The sequence below is a fragment of the Dendrobates tinctorius genome, unplaced genomic scaffold (genome assembly GCF_039654945.1).
Source record: "Dendrobates tinctorius isolate UK_male_01 unplaced genomic scaffold, ASM3965494v1 ptg000129l, whole genome shotgun sequence".
NCBI classification, from domain to species: domain Eukaryota; kingdom Metazoa; phylum Chordata; class Amphibia; order Anura; family Dendrobatidae; genus Dendrobates; species Dendrobates tinctorius.
The window spans coordinates 18232821-18252890 of NW_027361797.1; positions in this window are offsets into that span (position 1 = coordinate 18232821).

The following is a 20070-nucleotide window of genomic DNA, read 5'->3' on the forward strand; positions in this document are numbered from 1 at the left end:
ACAAAGGTTAGAAGGGGTACCGTATCCCCGGATAACATGTATGGATAGTGTACACATTCAAAATATATGTCTATACAGCATGAGGCAGGCTCAGACGGTGTTAGGCCCAGTATGGATTGCACGTCATTGCACAAAGGTTAGAAAGGGTACCGTATCCCTGGATAACATGTATGGATAGCGTACACATTCAAAATATATGTCTATACAGCATGAGGCAGGCTCAGACGGTGTTAGGCCCAGTATGGATTGCACGTCATTGCACAAAGGTTAGAAGGGGTACCGTATCCCCGGATAACATGTATGGATAGCGTACACATTCAAAATATATGTCTATACAGCATGAGGCAGGCTCAGATGGTGTTAGGCCCAGTATGGATTGCACGTCATTGCACAAAGGTTAGAAGGGGTACCGTATCCCCGGATAACATGTATGGATAGCGTACACATTCAAAATATATGTCTATACAGCATGAGGCAGGCTCAGACGGTGTTAGGCCCAGTATGGATTGCACGTCATTGCACAAAGGTTAGAAGGGGTACCGTATCCCCGGATAACATGTATGGATAGCGTACACATTCAAAATATATGTCTATACAGCATGAGGCAGGCTCAGACAGTGTTAGGCCCAGTATGGATTGCACGTCATTGCACAAAGGTTAGATAGGGTACCGTATCCCCGGATAACATGTATGGATAGCGTACACATTCAAAATATATGTCTATACAGCATGAGGCAGGCTCAGACGGTGTTAGGCCCAGTATGGATTGCACGTCATTGCACAAAGGTTAGAAGGGGTACCGTATCCCCGGATAACATGTATGGATAGCGTACACATTCAAAATAGATGTCTCAGGAGGCAGGCTCAGACGGTGTCAGGCACAGTATGGATTTGACGGCCCAGATTACACAGCGGAGGAGCAGGGAGAGGTAAAGATTGCAAATGCTGGGGCCCTGGCCAAGCAAGGGGGGCCCACTCGTGGGCGTCGGTACTGGCACTGGGCCCCTCATAGTACAGCGGTGTGTCTGACGGCGGGTGCAGTCAGACACACTTGATTGCACTATGAAGGACCCTGTGCCAGTGCCCGCGCCCAAGAGTCGGCCTACCCACCTGTCCAGGGCAACTGCACTCGCACGGTGTCGTGTGCTAGGTGGTGACCCCGGCCATGGGGGGGAGGCAGCACAGTTAGGGAGTTTTAGAAAGTGGCATATGTTGATGTTGGACATTCAACTGATGCAAAAGGCGAAATAGGTGAAGAACCAGGAAGAGGTGGACCAAAGCAAGCCATTTTTCTGTCACCCTATGTGTCATCAGGGGAAGGTGGGACAAAATCCTTGGAAACCCATGCGTGGTTCATTTTAATGAAGGTTAGATCATCCACATTTTGGGTTGACAGACGGGTCCTTTTTTCTGTCAGGATTGATCCAGCTGCACTGAAGACTCTTTCCGATAGCACACTTGCAGCTGGGCAAGCGAGCTCCTGTAAGGCATATTGGGCCAATTCAGGCCAGGTGTCCAGTTTAGCGGCCCAATAGTCAAAGGGGAATGACCTGTGTGGGAGAACATCGATATGGGAGGAAAAGTAGTTTGTAACCATAGTTGACAACTGCTGTCTCCTGTCACTTTCCATCGATGCAGTATTACCAGTTGTGTGAGCGGTATTTGAAAAATCAGTCCACAACATTGTCATGAAACCCCTGTCTCCAACGCCACTTCTGCTGTGTGCACCACGAACACGTCTGCCAAGCTGCCCCCGGCCCGTACGGCTCGTGTGAGAACCATCACCGCTGCTGTGTGCTGGGAATGCCTCAAGCAACCGATTTACCAGAGTTGCTTGTTTATTAGCCAATATTAGGTCAAGGTTCTCCTGTGGCATGATGTTTTGTAATTTGCCTTTATAGCGTGGATCCAGGATGCTGGCCAACCAGTAGTCGTCATCGTTCATCATTTTGGCAATGCGGGGGTCCCTTTTCAGGATCCGCAAGGCATAATCTGACATGTGGGCCAATGTTCCCGGTGTCAATGATACACTGCGAGTGCTGGGTGGAGGAGCACTTTCTGGCAAATCCACATCCCTCCAGTCACGCACAAACCCTGTACCAGACCTTGCCACGCCAACATTTTCACTTGCCCCACGAGATGCATCCTCCTCCCCTAAGTAATCATCCCCATCATCCTCCTCCTCCTCCTCCTCTTCTTCCTCCATCTCGTCCAGGAGAGGTCCCTGAGCAGACAATGGCTGAATGTCATCAAGGATTCCCTCCTACTCTTCCTCCTCATCAACATTGGCTGCAGACGCCTGCTCCTTAAGGTGCGTCAAAGTTTGCATGAGCAGACGCATAAGTGGGATGCTCATGCTTAGGATGGCGTCGTCTGCGCTTACCAGCCGTGTGCATTCCTCAAAACACTGAAGGACTTTACAAAGGTCTTTCAGCTTCGACCACTGCACGCCTGTCAACTCCATGTCTGCTCTCAAAGTGCCTGGCCGTGTATCCTCCCACAAATGCATTATGGCCTGCCTCTGCTCGCACAGCCGCTCCACCATGTGCAGGGTGGAGTTCCACCTTGTTGCAATGTCGATAATGAGGCGGTGGTTGGGAAGGTGGAGCAATCGCTGCAGCTTCTGCATACGAACGGAGTGTACAGGCGACCGGCGGATGTGCGCGCACAGTCTTCGCACCTTCTGGAGCAGGGCTGTTAACTCCGGATAATTTTTGAGGAAGCACTGCACCACCAGGTTCAAGGTGTGAGCCAAGCAAGGTATGTGGCTGAGTTTTGAAAGGGCTATGGCTGCCACAAAATTACGGCCATTATCACTAACTACCTTGCCTGCCTCATGATGTACACTGCCCAGCCATGACTCAGTTTGTCGCTTCAAGTACTCGGCCAGCACCTCGGCGGTGTGTCTGTCGCCCAAACACATCATCTGCAACACAGCCTGCTGACGCTTTCCACTAGCTGCTCGATAGGGGGACACATCGTGTGCAACAGTGGCAGCTGCAGATGGAGTGCTCGTACGACTGCGCTCTGTGGACGAGCTGTCGCTTCTGTAGGAGGAGTAGGAGGAGGAGGGTGGAACGCCTACAGCCAACTGTTTCCTATACCGTGGGCTAGGCAGCACTGTCCCACCACCGCTGTCCCCTGTGGACCCTGCATCCACCACATTAACCCAGTGCGCAGTGATGGACACGTAACGGCCCTGGCCATGCCGACTGGACCATGCATCAGTTGTGAGGTGCACCTTTCCGCTCACTGACTGCTTGAGTGCATGGACAATGCGGTCTTTCACATGATGGTGGAGGGCTGGGATGGCTTTGCGAGAGAAGAAGTGGCGACTGGGTAGGTCATAGCGTGGTACTGCATAGGCCATGAGTTCGCAGAAAGCTGTGCTTTCCACCAACCGAAAGGGCATCATCTCAAACGAGATTAGTTTGGCAATGTGGGCGTTCAAACCCAGTGTACGCGGATGAGAGACTGAGTACTTTCTTGACCTACTCATAGTGTCTGGGAGGGTGAGCTGGACTTGAGAGCTGCATATGGTGGAAGTAGCGGTGGACAGGGCGGACTGAGAGAGGGTTGATGATGGTGATGGAGTTGGTGTTCTTTCTGATGGCCTAGAATCAGTCTTTCGTTGATATAACAGTGGGATTCCCTGACTGCTGTGGCCTTGCAACGACACCTCAACATTTGCTGCTGTGCTAACCGGTGGGCTTACAGTGGGGGAAACAATGTAGCGTTGCTGACTACCTTCGTTGTGATCAGTTGCACATGTGGCACTTGAGGTTTGGTGTTGTGTCCACGCTTGCAAGTGCATGCTGGTTAAATGTCTAAGCATGCAACTGGTATTCAAATTTTTCAGATTTTTCCCTCGGCTAAAGGTCTTTGCGCACTTCTTACAGATAACCTTGGCCTGATCATGAGGATTTTGTTCAAAAAAGTGCCACACTGCACTCTTCCTACTTTGGCAGACATTTTGCGGCCTAGCACGCTGTGATCTTTTGACCCTCTGGACAAGCTGTCCAGCAACTCTTTTGATGTTTGGAACCTGTCTTTGAAGTGCTCCGGGCCTGCCAGATAACAGCTGATGCGATGTCGATGTCTGCTGTGGATGCTCCTCATCTGAGCTATTGGAAGCAGCACCCTCTTCCCCCAATGGATGCCAATCTGGGTCAACAACTGGGTCATCCATCACCTCCTCTTCTATGTCATGTGCACCTTTCTCTGTGTCACCGTGTATGGTGGTATAGTGTGCGGGAAGGGGCACCTGAGTCTCATCAGGGTCAAAATCTGGCTCTGTACACTGCGAGGACAATGTAGTGCTCTGAGTGAATGTACCAGCAGAATCATCCATCAGCGGCTGTGCATCAGTGCACTCCATGTCAGATTCATCTTGGCCTGGGTAATTCACCATTTGACTTGATAATCCAGGCATGGTATGTGAAAACAGCTCCATGGAGTAATCAGTAGTATGGCCTGCGTCATCCTTCAATCTTGGTTGGGGTGAAGGACACAAGGAAAGGTGTGGTTCATGAACATGAGCCTCCAATGACGACTCAGTGCTTTTACTTTTTACAACTGAAGAAGAGGAGGCGATAGAGCTGGAGGCTGAGTCAGCAATGTAAGACAAAACTTTTTCCTGATGCTCTGCCTTTAAAAGCGGTTTGCCAACTCCTAGAAAACTAAGCGTTCGAGGCCTTATGTAGCCAGACGATGACGCAGGGTCAGCACCTCCTACATTCGGTCCTATTTTGCTCTTGCCACTACCATCAGATCCACCACCAACACCATCATTACCAGCTGCCAACCCCCGCCCAATTCCACGGCCTCTTCCACCAGCCTTCCTCATTTTTGGTAGAAATGTAGACAAAATCCAACAAACTATATAGTAATGTAAAACAAGGTACAAGGTGTCTATAGGACAGGGGAGTTTTAGAATTTCTGCACACAATTGTGGACAGTGGACACTTGTGGATTGTGTGCGGCCCACTGATATCTGAGCGCTATGTGACACGCTCGATGGCACAGCTGCCTGTGACCAAAGTGACGAGAGGATAATGGAGATTTTGAATCTCTGCGTACACTTGTGGACAGTGGACACTTGTGGATTGTGTGCGGCCCACTGATATCTGAGCGCTATGTGACACGCTCGATGGCACAGCTGCCTGTGACCAAAGTGACGAGAGGATAATGGAGATTTTGAATCTCTGCGTACACTTGTGGACAGTGGACACTTGTGGATTGTGTGCAGCCCACTGATATCTGAGCGCTATGTGACACGCTCGATGGCACAGCTGCCTGTGACCAAAGTGACGAGAGGATAATGGAGATTTTGAATCTCTGCGTACACTTGTGGACAGTGGACACTTGTGGATTGTGTGCGGCCCACTGATATCTGAGCGCTATGTGACACGCTCGATGGCACAGCTGCCTGTGACCAAAGTGACGAGAGGATAATGGAGATTTTGAATCTCTGCGTACACTTTTGGACACTGGACACTTGTGGATTGTGTGCGGCCCACTGATATCTGAGCGCTATGTGACACGCTCGATGGCACAGCTGCCTGTGACCAAAGTGACGAGAGGATAATGGAGATTTTGAATCTCTGCGTACACTTTTGGACAGTGGACACTTGTGGATTGTGTGCGGCCCACTGATATCTGAGCACTATGTGACACGCTCGATGGCACAGCTGCCTGTGACCAAAGTGACGAGAGGATAATGGAGATTTTGAATCTCTGCGTACACTTTTGGACACTGGACACTTGTGGATTGTGTGCGGCCCACTGATATCTGAGCGCTATGTGACACGCTCGATGGCGCAGCTGCCTGTGACCAAAGTGACGAGAGGATAATGGAGATTTTGAATCTCTGCGTACACTTTTGGACAGTGGACACTTGTGGATTGTGTGCAGCCCACTGATATCTGAGCGCTATGTGACACGCTCGATGGCACAGCTGCCTGTGACCAAAGTGACGAGAGGATAATGGAGATTTTGAATCTCTGCGTACACTTGTGGACAGTGGACACTTGTGGATTGTGTGCGGCCCACTGATATCTGAGCGCTATGTGACACGCTCGATGGCACAGCTGCCTGTGACCAAAGTGACGAGAGGATAATGGAGATTTTGAATCTCTGCGTACACTTGTGGACAGTGGACACTTGTGGATTGTGTGCGGCCCACTGATATCTGAGCGCTATGTGACACGCTCGATGGCACAGCTGCCTGTGACCAAAGTGACGAGAGGATAATGGAGATTTTGAATTTCTGCGTACACTTGTGGACAGTGGACACTTGTGGATTGTGTGCGGCCCACTGATATCTGAGCGCTATGTGACACGCTCGATGGCACAGCTGCCTGTGACCAAAGTGACGAGAGGATAATGGAGATTTTGAATCTCTGCGTACACTTTTGGACACTGGACACTTGTGGATTGTGTGCGGCCCACTGATATCTGAGCGCTATATGACACGCTCGATGGCACAGCTGCCTGTGACCAAAGTGACGAGAGGATAATGGAGATTTTGAATCTCTGCGTACACTTTTGGACACTGGACACTTGTGGATTGTGTGCGGCCCACTGATATCTGAGCGCTATGTGACACGCTCGATGTCACAGCTGCCTGTGACCAAAGTGACGAGAGGATAATGGAGATTTTGAATCTCTGCGTACACTTTTGGACACTGGACACTTGTGGATTGTGTGCGGCCCACTGATATCTGAGCGCTATGTGACACGCTCGATGGCACAGCTGCCTGTGACCAAAGTGACGAGAGGATAATGGAGATTTTGAATCTCTGCGTACACTTGTGGACAGTGGACACTTGTGGATTGTGTGCGGCCCACTGATATCTGAGCGCTATGTGACACGCTCGATGGCACAGCTGCCTGTGACCAAAGTGACGAGAGGATAAGGGAGATTGGATTGCTTTTAAAAAAGCAGTTTGCGGAGCAGTGGGTAAACAGCAATGCCAGCGTGTCAGGAAGCCTTAAAAGGCAGCCCAACAACCAACACCACTGATACACCACAATATAGCCTCCCCCTGCACTGCACACACAGTGACTTGTGTGTTGTGCAGGCCAAATCGCTAGCAGCAGAAGCAGTTTTTTTGTCTTCTTCCCTGCCTAACGCTCTCCCTACAGAATCAGCAGCAACCTCTCCCTATACTAAGATCGGCAGAAGTAAGATGGTGGTCGGCGTGCACGCCCTTTTATACCCCCTGTGACGCCCACCAAAGCAAGCCAATCACTTGCATGCCCTTCTGAAAGATGGTGGTGACACGTGCCTATGTCATCACGTTGCCCACAGTGTCCGTGGATCCTGATTGGCTGAAAAAGAGCGCAAAACAAACTTTTGAAACGCGACTTTGGTGCGTAAGTCGCCGACCTCGTGGCCGACCTCATCCTAGGGTCGGGTTTCGTTTCATGAAACCCGACTTTGCCAAAAGTCGGCGACTTTTGAATTTTTTCGACCCGTTTCGCTCAACTCTACTCACGACCTCTTAATTTTGAATTGTTTGTGTAGTGAATGGCTCTGGAAGATCTTCTGAAAAAGAATTGCTGTTTATAGACTCTCTTCTTGATAGCTGATTAATGGATATCACAAAGGAGTCTAACTTAGAACTTCCTAATCGGGTGTTTTAAAACTGATTTCCTAAACCTGACAGCCTCTTTGAAAAAATAACTTTTCCATAAGTCAATAGAACAATGAAATTGAAGATCTTAATTAGGTTTGATAACATGCCTCTTCTAGAATCCTATAATCATTTTATTTACGGCACTTTCTGCAGAATATCAGCCAGGCCCGGATTGGCAATATAACCAACCGGGCATTTTCCCGCTGGGCCGCTGTCACGTGGGCCGCGGGCGGCAGCACCCAATCATCTGGCCGCTTGCCAGCTGCTGCGGCCACTGTTTCTCCTGCCGCCGGCCCTCTGCGGGCACAGCGGTGATAGTTTCCAAGTTCCTCCCGCACTGCAGGGAGATAACAGGGAGATAAGCCGCCACGCCCCCCCCTCGCACCCCATCCTCGCCTTAGCATGAGACCGCCTCCCCCCCGCAGCCACTCACAGCGTCGCACTCGCTTGCCTGCTCGCTCTGTTCGCGGGACCTGTGATGAGGTCACAGGAGGGGAGGAGTCAGGGGGTCACATGATCAGGAGCCTTTGTCCAGACCCCCGATCATGTCACCCCTGACTCCTCCCCTCCTGTGACCTCATCACAGGTCCTGTGCGCTCAGCCTTGCCTCTACCGTCTGCAAAACTCTGCTGTTGTCATGGTGCTGGTTGAGGTAAGTATGTGTGGGGTCAGGATTTACAGTGTGGATGTAGCAGAGCTGTGTGTGTATGAGGTGTACGGAGCGGAGCCGTGTGTGTACGAGGTGTACGGAGCGGAGCCGTGTGTACGAGGTGTACGGAGCGGAGCCGCGTGTGTATGAGGTGTACGGAGCGGAGCCGCGTGTGTGCGAGGTGTACGGAGCAGAGCCATGTGTGTATGAGGTGTACGGAGCAGAGCCGTGTGTGTACGAGGTGTACGGAGCAGAGCCGTGTGTGTACGAGGTGTACGGAGCAGAGCCGTGTGTGTATGAGGTGTACGGAGTAGAGCCGTGTGTGTACGAGGTGTACGGAGCGGAGCCGTGTGTGCGAGGTGTACGGAGCGGAGCCGTGTGTGTACGATGTGTACGGAGCGGAGCCGTGTGTACGAGGTGTACGGAGCGGAGCCTCGCGTGTACGAGGTGTACGGAGCGGAGCCGCGCGTGTACGAGGTGTACGGAGCGGAGCCGCGCGTGTACGAGGTGTACGGAGCGGAGCCGCGCGTGTACGAGGTGTACGGAGCGGAGCCGCGCGTGTACGAGGTGTACGGAGCGGATCCGCGCGTGTACGAGGTGTACGGAGAGGAGCCGTGTGTACAAGGTGTACGGAGAGGAGCCGTGTGTGTATGAGGTGTATGGAGAGGAGCCGCGCGTGCACGAGGTGTACGGAGAGGAGCCGTGTGTGTACGAGGTGTACGGAGAGGAGCCGTGTGTGTATGAGGTGTACGGAGAGGAGCCGCGTGTGTACGAGGTGTACGGAGAAGAGCCACGCGTGTACGAGGTGGACAGAGTGGAGCCGTGTGTGTATGGAGTGGAGTCATATGTGTACGGGATGTACGGAGCAGAGCCAAGTGTGTACAAAGCATACAAAGCGTGCTTTTCCCACGGACACAGGAGTACACGGCGGAGCCCCGAGGAGCATTTTAAAACACACACATGACGTTCCACCTGAAGTGATGTGCTGGAAGCTGACCGGAAATGAGATAATTTCTTGAGGAGATTGTGACGGAACTAGGAATGCTTCAGATCCATCACCGTGTCCTCCTCCGACAGCGCAGACAGCAGGATCGCCTTGGAATCAGGGATGCCGGCCATGTGAGCGGATCATGATAGGTCCTGCACCGGGAGGCTCAGGTGGGCACTACAATGGGAGCCGGGCTGCTATAGTATCTTTGTAGAATCTTTCTTTATTTCTTTCTCTCTTTTTTTTCTCTCTCTGTTCTTTCTTTCTCTCTGTTCTTTCTTCCCCTCTTTCTTTCTTTTTCTTTCCTCTCTTTCTCTCTGTTCTTTCTTTTCTTTACTTCTTTCTTTCTCTCTCTGTTCTTTCTCTGTCTCTCTCTGTTCTTTCTTTCTTTCCCCTCTTTCTTTCTCTCTCTGTTCTTTCTCTGTCTCTCTCTGTTCTTTCTCTGTCTCTCTCTTTTCTTTCTTTCTTTCTTTCCCCTCTTTCTTTCTTTCTTTCCCCTCTCTTTCTCGCTCTCTCTGTTTTCTTTTTTCTCTCTCTCTCTGTTTTCTCTCTTCCTTAGTGCCAGTCAGTGTGCCCATAATGCCAGCCACTGTGCCCTCAGTACCAGTCAGTGTGATCAGCAGTGCTAAATGGGTGCGATTAGGTGTGCACATGGGTGTGACTAGTTGTGAAATGGGTGTGGCTGGGCGTGGCCAAAATTTACAGCGGCGCGCTATGCGCGCCGCAGTCTTTCTCCATCTTTCCCTTCTTCAAAAGTTGGGAGGTATGATAGGGGCGGCTATGACCAGGGGGTCTGGTTGCCCAATAGAGAGCAGTTCTGCCAGGAATTCTGTAATCATGCATACAAAAGGGGACAGAGATTTGGGAGGAGTACTGTACCTAAAAGCAATAAATAGGACTGAGCTGAAATACTGGGCACAGCTATGACTACATGTTATATAGTCGTGTTAATCTCCTCTCACTTCTTGTAAACTACAAGTGTACAAAGATATTATATAGTCACCATGTGACTAGTGGGCCTGTGTAACTTCAAATGCCAGGGCTGAATTTTAGTCCCAGTCCGGCCCTGATATCAGCCATAAGTATGCCAAGCCACGTGTTAATAATCAATTTGTCACAGAGTGGGCCGAAGCATAGTCAGCAAAGTCTAATTCTTGTCTTACATGCAGGTCTTGTGCATTGTAATTAGTCGTACACAATAGTATCACATTTCTAAATGTAATATCACAGCATATTTTACAAGAATTGAACATAGCAAATATGAAATGATTAAATGCATATCGCACGTTATGCAGTTTTAAATATTTGAAGTCGTGGGAGTACACTTTACACGTTCTGTATTGTGTTATTATTGCTTCTTCTTTTTTTCTGAGCCGCATGGGAAATTAAAAAGTTCAATTAGAAACCTGAGAACATGCTTAAATATAATATGCTGATTGGATAATTTAACATAAAAAGTTGCTTATTAGAAGTGTTTACATTCCATCTCTATTAATATTTGAAGATGTTTCTCTGAATTCAGCAGACATTCTTTAAATTATTCTTTTTGTTCCTTACATTCCTTTAGTACAGGATGGCTGTGAATGGTACTGTAGTTATCAATCTTTAATATGCAATGTAATCTTTTCACATGACAAGTTTTTACTTCTTAAAATGTGACTTAGGCTAGTTTCACACTTGCGCCATTTTGCGCAGCGTTTTGAGCGCACATGAAACGCATGCAAAAAACGCTTGTAAATACTGCGATTTTTAGTCGCATCATTGTGCGCATTATGACAAAAAACGCAGTGTTTGTATGCGTTTTCAAGCGTTTTTCCATGCGTTTACGTTTTTTATGCACATGGGTTGTCTAGGTGTCACATTTCAAAGGAGGAAAATCCGTGAAAAATTCTTGCAACAGACTCCACCAATGGGACAGCAGTGGGTGTGTGTTATGGGAATTCTTTACATAGACCCTGTTTACAGCTGAATTCTTCACATTTGCTTGCATTTTCCTTTGTGAAACATGGATCTGCGCTGGAAGAGTTTTCACTTCAACTTGGATCTGGACAAGAGGATGACTCAGGCTTATGCAGTTGCTTGCCATCAACAAAGGGAGAGACAGAGACAGCGAAGACGTCAGTGGCAGCGTTTGTGAATACATATTATTAGAGTTGAGCGACTTTTGGTTTTTTATGGTCGAGTTTCGTTTCGTGAAACCCGACTTTTCCAAAAGTCGGGTCAAGCAAGATCGGCCGATTATAGGGAAAAGTCGGGGTCGTCCCGAAACACGAAACCCAATGTAAGTCAATGGGGAATAAAAGTCGACAGTGAGAGGAGGACAGGAAACACACCTACAGTGCTCATTTGAATGCCAAAAGCATCAATTCTACTTACTTAAGCTGGTCAACCTTAATTAACTTCATAATACAAGTTACGCACTGAAAAATGGGGGTTATTTGGCTAAAGTTGTGGGGGGGTAGGGCTGGCTCCAGGTTTTCATGTGCCCTGGGCGAAAGAGCGCCCCTTTAACACATAATACCACAACTCATCATGCTCCGATACGGCAGAGAAATAGCGGTATAGTACAATGAAAAATACTTCACTTTTTACATCTCATGACGAGGCCATCTATTTCTCCATACAGAATCATTGGTCCCATATAATGTTTGAAACAGTATATGATGAGCTCCACATAATGCTACAGTATATGTTGGTCCCCATGGATGAAGCTCCACTGTCTTATGGGCCCAAATAATGCTCCAAACATAATGGGCCCCATTTCTACTGCTCTAGTGTATAATGGGCCCTGTAAATGCTGCTCCAGTGTCTGATGTCCACCTTTGGAATGTTCCAGTGTATGGTGGGCACCATCTATCATTCTCCAGAGTATAGTGCTCCCCAAAAATTGCTGTCCCAACATTGAAAACAATGAAATAAGTCTCCTCGCTAGGGAATCCCTGTACTAGTCTGGACTCCTCGTCGTCCCCATCTTCCATCTCACTGCACAGTATTTCAACCTTGCAAGTGCTGTGATCCTGAGCAAGCAGGGGGGGCCCACTCGTTGGTGACGGCACTGGCACAGGGCCCCTGATAGTACGGTGGTGTGTCTGATGGCGGGTGGGCCGAACCTGCACTTTCATCTGCAGCTTCCTCTTTGTCACCGTGTAAGATGGAACTGTATATGGGAAGGGTAACCTGAGTTTCATCAGGGTCAGATTCTGGCCGGGTAGCGTGCGAGGGGAATGTAGTGGTCTGGGTCAATGTACCAGCAGATTCATCGAGCAGTGGCTGGGCATCAGTGCACTTGTGTCGCCCCCAAGGAGTACGGTCGCCACAGTGGCATTACCTTCCTCCTAGGGAGTGTGATGTCATGCTTGGGAGCAACGAAGGATCTCTCTAGCAGGTTAACTGATTGGGCGGCGTTATTCCCACGAGTCATGACCCTCCAAACAGCGTTCATGAAGGCAAAGTGTTTGTTTTACGTGAGCAGTATGGTTGCAAAGCTGAACCTTAAAGGAATGTCCAGAAGGGCACCACCAGGAGTGGAGCCTACGGCGTAATTTGACTCAACACGGGCAACCTCAACCATGCCAGCTACAGAACAGATGCACACATTGCAAGCTTAATTCCGTTAACGAACGAGACTCCGTCATGCCCCGCGGTCCGAGTCCGGCTTACTAGAGGGACACGTGAGGCTCTGGCACATGAGATTGGCCAATAACTGGTGTGTCATGCCCTTACATGTCCGTGGCTGCATGTGCGCTACACTGAAAAGGCCAGCGTTTGTCGTTTACAGGTGCAGATAACCCACTGAACAACGTTAGTGATGGGGATCACTGATTACAATTATTACTCGCGAACGATGATTTCCCAGTAAGTGCAGGTCAACCGCAGTTCCGGAATTAGGCCTAACCGTCATTCCTGAAAAAAATGAAAAACTTACGTGTGCAAACCACAGGTGCTGTAGCTTGCTTAACAGCTCGCCAGCCGTTCTCACGCCCAGTATGGGTTACACGTGATTGCACAAAGGTGAGAAAGGGTACCGTATCCCCGGATAACATGTATGGATAGCGTACACATTCAAAAGATATGTCTATACATCAGGAGGCAGGCTCAGATGGTGTTAGGCCCAGTATGGCTTGCACGTGATTGCACAAAGGTGAGAAAGGGTACCGTATCCCCGGATAACATGTATGGATAGCGTACACATTCAAAAGATATGTCAATACATCAGGAGGCAGGCTCAGACGGTGTAAGGGCCAGTATGGCTTGCAAGTGATTGCACAAAGGTGAGAAAGGGTACCGTATCCCCGGATAACATGTATGGATAGCGTACACATTCAAAAGATATGTCTATACATCAGGAGGCAGGCTCAGACAGTGTAAGGCCCAGTATGGCTTGCAAGTGATTGCACAAAGGTGAGAAAGGGTACCGTATCCCCGGATAACATGTATGGATAGCATACACATTCAAAAGATATGTCTATACATCAGGAGGCAGGCTCAGACGGTGTTAGGCCCAGTATGGCTTGCAAGTGATTGCACAAAGGTGAGAAAGGGTACCGTATCCCCGGATAACATGTATGGATAGCGTACACATTCAAAAGATATGTCTATACATCAGGAGGCAGGCTCAGACAGTGTCAGGCACAGTATGGATTTGACGGCCCAGACTACACAGCGGAGGAGCAGGGAGAAGTAAAGATTGCAAATGCTGGGGCCCTGCCCAAGCAAGGGGGGCCAACTCATGGGCGTCGGTACTGGCACTGGGCCCCTCATAGTACGGCGGTGTGTCTGACGGCGGGTGTGCACCACCACCGTCAGAGACACTTGATTGCACTATGAGGGACCCTTTTCCAGTGCTCGCGCCCAAGAGTCGGCCTACCCACCTGTCCAGGGCAACGGCACTCGCACGGTGTCGTGCGCTAGGTGGTGACCCCGGCCATGGGGGGGGAGGCAGCACAGTTAGGGAGTTTTAGAAAGTGGCATATGTTGATGTTGGACAATCAACTGATGCAAAAGGTGAAATAGGTCAAGTCCCAGGAAGAGGTGGACCAAAGCAAACCATTTTTCTGTCACCCTATGTGTCATCAGGGGAAGGTGGGACAAAATCCTTGGAAACCCATGCATGGTTCATTTTAATGAAGGTTAGATCATCCACATTTTGGGTTGACAGACGGGTCCTTTTTTCTGTCAGGATTGATCCAGCTGCACTGTAGACTCTTTCCGATAGCACACTTGCAGCTGGGCAAGCGAGCTCCTCTAAGGCATATTGTGCCAAATCAGGCCAGGTGTCCAGTTTAGCAGCCCAATAGTCAAAGGGGAATGACCTGTGTGGGAGAACATCGATATGGGAGGAAAAGTAGTTTGTAACCATAGTTGACAACTGCTGTCTCCTGTCACTTTCCATCGATGCTGTATTACCAGTTGTGTGAGCGGTACTTGAAAAAACAGTCCACAACATTGTCATGAAACCCCTGTCTCCAATGCCACTTCTGCTGTGTGCACCATGAACACCTCTGCCAAGCTGCCCCCGGCCCGTACGGCTCGTGTGAGAACCATCACCGCTGCTGTGTGCTGGGAATGCCTCAAGCAACCGATTTACCAGAGTTGCTTGTTTATTAGCCAATATTAGGTCAAGGTTCTCCTGTGGCATGATGTTTTGTAATTTGCCTTTATAGCGTGGATCCTGGATGCTGGCCAACCAGTAGTCGTCATCGTTCATCATTTTGGCAATGCGGGGGTCCCTTTTTAGGATCCGCAAGGCATAATCTGGCTCTGTACACTGCGAGGACAATGTAGTGCTCTGAGAGAATGTACCAGCAGAATCATCTATCAGCGGCTGTGCATCAGTGCACTCCATGTCAGGTTCATCTTGGCCTGGGTAATTCACCATTTCACTTGATAATCCAGGCATGGTATGTGAAAACAGCTCCATGGAGTAATCAGTAGTATGGCCTGCGTCATCCTTCAATCTTGGTTGTGGTGAAGGACACAAGGAAAGGTGTGGTTCATGAACATGAGCTTCCAATGACGACTCAGTGCTTTTACTTTTTACAACTTCAGAAGAGGAGGCGATAGACCTGGAGGCTTAGTCAGCAATGTAAGACAAAACTTTTTCCTGATGCTCTGGCGTTAAAAGCGGTTTGCCAACTCCTAGAAAACTAAGCCTTCGAAGCCTTATGGAGCCAGACGATGACGCAGGCTCAACACCTCCTGCATTCGGTCCTATTTTGCTTTTGCCACTACCATCAGATCCACCACCAACACCATCATTACCAGCTGCCAACCCCCGCCCAATTCCACGGCCTCTTCCACCAGCCTTCCTCATTTTTGGTAGAAATGTAGACAAAATCCTACAAACTATATAGTAATGTAAAACAAGGTACAAGGTGTCTATAGGACAGGGGAGATTTAGATTTTTTGCAGACACTTGTGGACACTGGACACTTGGATTGTGTGAGGCCCACTGAATATCACAGCGCTATGTCACAGGCTCGATGGCACAGGTGTGAAAAAAGTGACTACAGGATAAGGGAGATTTTGAATTTCTGGGAGATTTTGAATTTCTGCAGACACTTGTGGAAACTGGACACTTGGATTGTGTGAGGCCCACTGAATATCACAGCGCTATGTCACAGGCTCGATGGCACAGGTGTGAAAAAAGTGACTACAGGATAAGGGAGATTTTGAATTTCTGGGAGATTTTGAATTTCTGCAGACACTTATGGACACTGGACACTTGGATTGTGTGAGGCCCACTGAATATCTCAGTGCTATGTCACAGGCTCGATGGCACAGGTGTGAAAAATGTGACTACAGGATAAGGGAGATTTTGAATTTCTGCAGACAATTGTGGACACTGGACACTTGGATTGTGTGAGGCCCACTGAATATCACAGTGCTATGTCACAGGCTCGATGGCACAGGTGTGAAAAAAGTGACTACAGGATAAGGGAGATTTTGAATTTCTGCAGACACTTGTGGACACTGGACACTTGGATTGTGTGAGGCCCACTGAATATCACAGCGCTATGTCACAGGCTCGATGGCACAGGTGTGAAAAAAGTGACTACAAGATAAGGGAGATTTTGAATTTCTGGGAGATTTTGAATTTCTGCAGACACTTGTGGACACTGGACACTTGGATTGTGTGAGGCCCACTGAATATCACAGCGCTATGTCACAGGCTCGATGGCACAGGTGTGAAAAAAGTGACTACAGGATAAGGGAGATTTTGAATTTCTGGGAGATTTTGAATTTCTGCAGACACTTGTGGACACTGGACACTTGGATTGTGTGAGGCCCACTGAATATCACAGCGCTATGTCACAGGCTGGATGGCACAGGTGTGAAAAAAGTGACTACAGGATAAGGGAGATTTTGAATTTCTGGGAGATTTTGAATTTCTGCAGACACTTGTGGACACTGGACACTTGGATTGTGTGAGGCCCACTGAATATCACAGTGCTATGTCACAGGCTCGATGGCACAGGTGTGAAAAAAGTGACTACAGGATAAGGGAGATTTTGAATTTCTGCAGACACTTGTGGACACTGGACACTTGGATTGTGTGAGGCCCACTGAATATCACAGTGCTATGTCACAGGCTCGATGGCACAGGTGTGAAAAAGTGACTACAGGATAAGGGAGATTTTGAATTTCTGCAGACACTTGTGGACACTGGACACTTGGATTGTGTGAGGCCCACTGAATATCACAGTGCTATGTCACAGGCTCGATGGCACAGGTGTGAAAAAAGTGACTACAGGATAAGGGAGATTTTGAATTTCTGGGAGATTTTGAATTTCTGCAGACACTTGTGGACACTGGACACTTGGATTGTGTGAGGCCCACTGAATATCACAGCGTTATGTCACAGGCTCGATGGCACAGGTGTGAAAAAAGTGACTACAGGATAAGGGAGATTTTAAATTTCTGCAGACACTTGTGGACACTGGACACTTGGATTGTGTGAGGCCCACTGAATATCACAGTGCTATGTCACAGGCTCGATGGCACAGGTGTGAAAAAAGTGACTACAGGATAAGGGAGATTTTGAATTTCTGCAGACACTTGTGGACACTGGACACTTTTGGATTGTGTGAGGCCCAATGAATATCAGAGCGCTATGTCACAGGCTCGATGCAGCAGGTGTGAAAAAAGTGACTACAGGATAAGGGAGATTTTGAATTTCTGCAGACACTGGACACTTTTGGATTATGTGAGGCCCAATGAATATCAGAGCGCTATGTCACAGGCTCGATGCAGCAGGTGTGAAAAAAGTGACTACAGGATAAGGGAGATTTTGAATTTCTGCAGACACTTGTGGACACTGGACACTTTTGTATTGTGTGAGGCCCACTGAATATCAGAGCGCTATGTCACAGGCTCGATGGCACAGGTGTGAAAAAAGTGAATTGTAGAATTGGGCAGAATAGGAATCTCCCTAGAGTGTAGGTCTGTAAGAACGGAACAAGTCCTCCACTTATCCTTCCACAGTGACACACAGATAGCTTCACTGTGGCTGTGATAACAGCCGTTACACGGTACTGTGTGAGGAGCGTACACCGCTGTATGGTGTGAATAAATGCACACTCAGTACCTTAGCAGGACAAAAAAAAAATTGGGATTACTTTTAAAAAAGCAGTTTGCAGAGCAGTGGGGAAACAGCAATGCAGCTGTCAGGAAGCCTTAGAAGGCAGCCTAACAACCAACACCGCTGATCCACCACAATATAGCCTCCCCTTGCACTGCACACACAGTGACTGGTGTGTTGCACAGGCAAAATCGCTAGCAGCAGAAGCAGTTTTTTTGTCTTCTTCCCTGCCTAACGCTCTCCCTACAGAATCAGCAACCTCTCCCTATGCTAAGATCGGCAGAAGTAAGATGGCGGTCGGCATGCACGCCCTTTTATAACCCCTGTGACGCCCACCAAAGCAAGCCAATCACTTGCATGCCCTTCTGAAAGATGGTGGCGACCCCTGCCTATGTCATCACGTTGCCCACAGTGTCCGTGGATCCTGATTGGCTGAAAAAGAGCACTAAACAAACTTTTGAAACGCGACTTTGGCGCGTAAGTCGCCGACCTCGTGGCCGACCTCATCCTAGGGTCGGGTTTCGTTTCATGAAACCCGACTTTGCCAAAAGTCGGCGACTTTTGAAATTGTTTGACCCATTTCGCTCAACTCTACATCTTATTACTGAACTCCGGGAGAGCCGTGGAGCGTACCACACCCTCTACAGCAAGCTCCAGGCAAACCCGGAGAAATTTACTGATTATACCTGGATGTCCCAACAAAGCATCAGGGAGTTGCTTGGTCGTGTCCAAGAAGCCATCCGGAGACAGGACACACAGCTCCGTCGTGCGATTCCTCCTGAGGAATGGCTCCTGGTCACATTACGGTGCGTAGTATTGCAAAACCAATGCCGGCATAATTTTCTTTGTTGTGACATGTACTATTCCAAATCTGGCAGAATTATTGCTCTGCCTTGTAGTAAACAAAAGGCTGCAGTATTATTTTTATGCCATGTAGTAAACAAAAGGCTGCAGATTTATTTTTATGCCGTGTATTTTTTTTTTTGGTGTGTTTTAAAAATTTGTATACATAAATATTAATTTTTGCTCTTTCTCGATTTCCCAGATTCCTGGCTACTGGGGAGAGCTTCTCTTCACTCCACTTCTAGTACCGGATTGGAATATCCACCTTGTCTGGAATTGTTGCAGACACCTGCCGGGCTTTGTGGAATGTTCTCTGTCCTGAATTTATGCCCCTGCCCACCGCCGAAAAGTGGATGGAAATAGCAGAAAAATTCTGGTCAGTCTGCAATTTCCCCAACTGCTTGGGAGTGGTTGATGGGAAACACATCCGGATTATCAAACCAAAAAGAACTGGATCTGAGTACTATAACTACAAAAAGTACTTTTCTACAGGACTCATGGCCATTTCGGATGCAGACTGTATGTTTATTGCAGTGGACATTGGGGCATTTGGTCGTGGGAATGACTCCCAGGCTTTTAAGAACTCGGACATGGGCTGGAGGTTGTATGGCAACCAGTTCAATTCCCCTATGCCACGGCCTCTTCCCAACACCGAAGGTCCGCCACAGCCATTTGTAATGGTTGGGGATGAGGCATTCCAGATGTGCCAAAACGTACTCAAACCCTACTCCAGCCAGGACTTGGACCACACCAAAAAAATTATTAATTACAGGCTGACCAGGGCCAGAAGAACTGTAGAGTGTCCCTTTGGTATACTTGTCTCCAGATGGCACATTCTTGGCACAGCCATTAATCTGAAACTGGAAACAGTGGATGAGGTGGTGAAGGCCTGTGTGGTTCTTATAATTTTGTGATGGCTAGAGAGCACCCGAACTTTGAACTCGATGATGCATCTCCAAACCCATTGCCAGAATTTACTAAGCACCCTCTCAAGTCATCCGTTGAAGTTGGCCAAATGAGGGACCAATTTGCAGCCTACTTCAACTCAGATGTAGGACGGGTGGAATGGCAAGATCAAATGGTGTAAAAAAATTTTCTTGTGTGTATGTTAAAAAACCTGTTTTGATACCTATACCGAGTGCACTCTGTCTTTTTACACTCCAATACAATAATCAACTGGCCAGGTGTACCAGTGAATTCATGATGCTGTGATTTGTGCATCATGAATTTGCTAGTACTCCTGACAAGGTGGCTATACATACACACACACACAAGTTGTATGACCTTTATCATCTATACAGTTTGTGTTCAATTTGCAGTGATGGTAGAGATAATACAACTAATATTTGTGTCACATGGCCTGATGTTA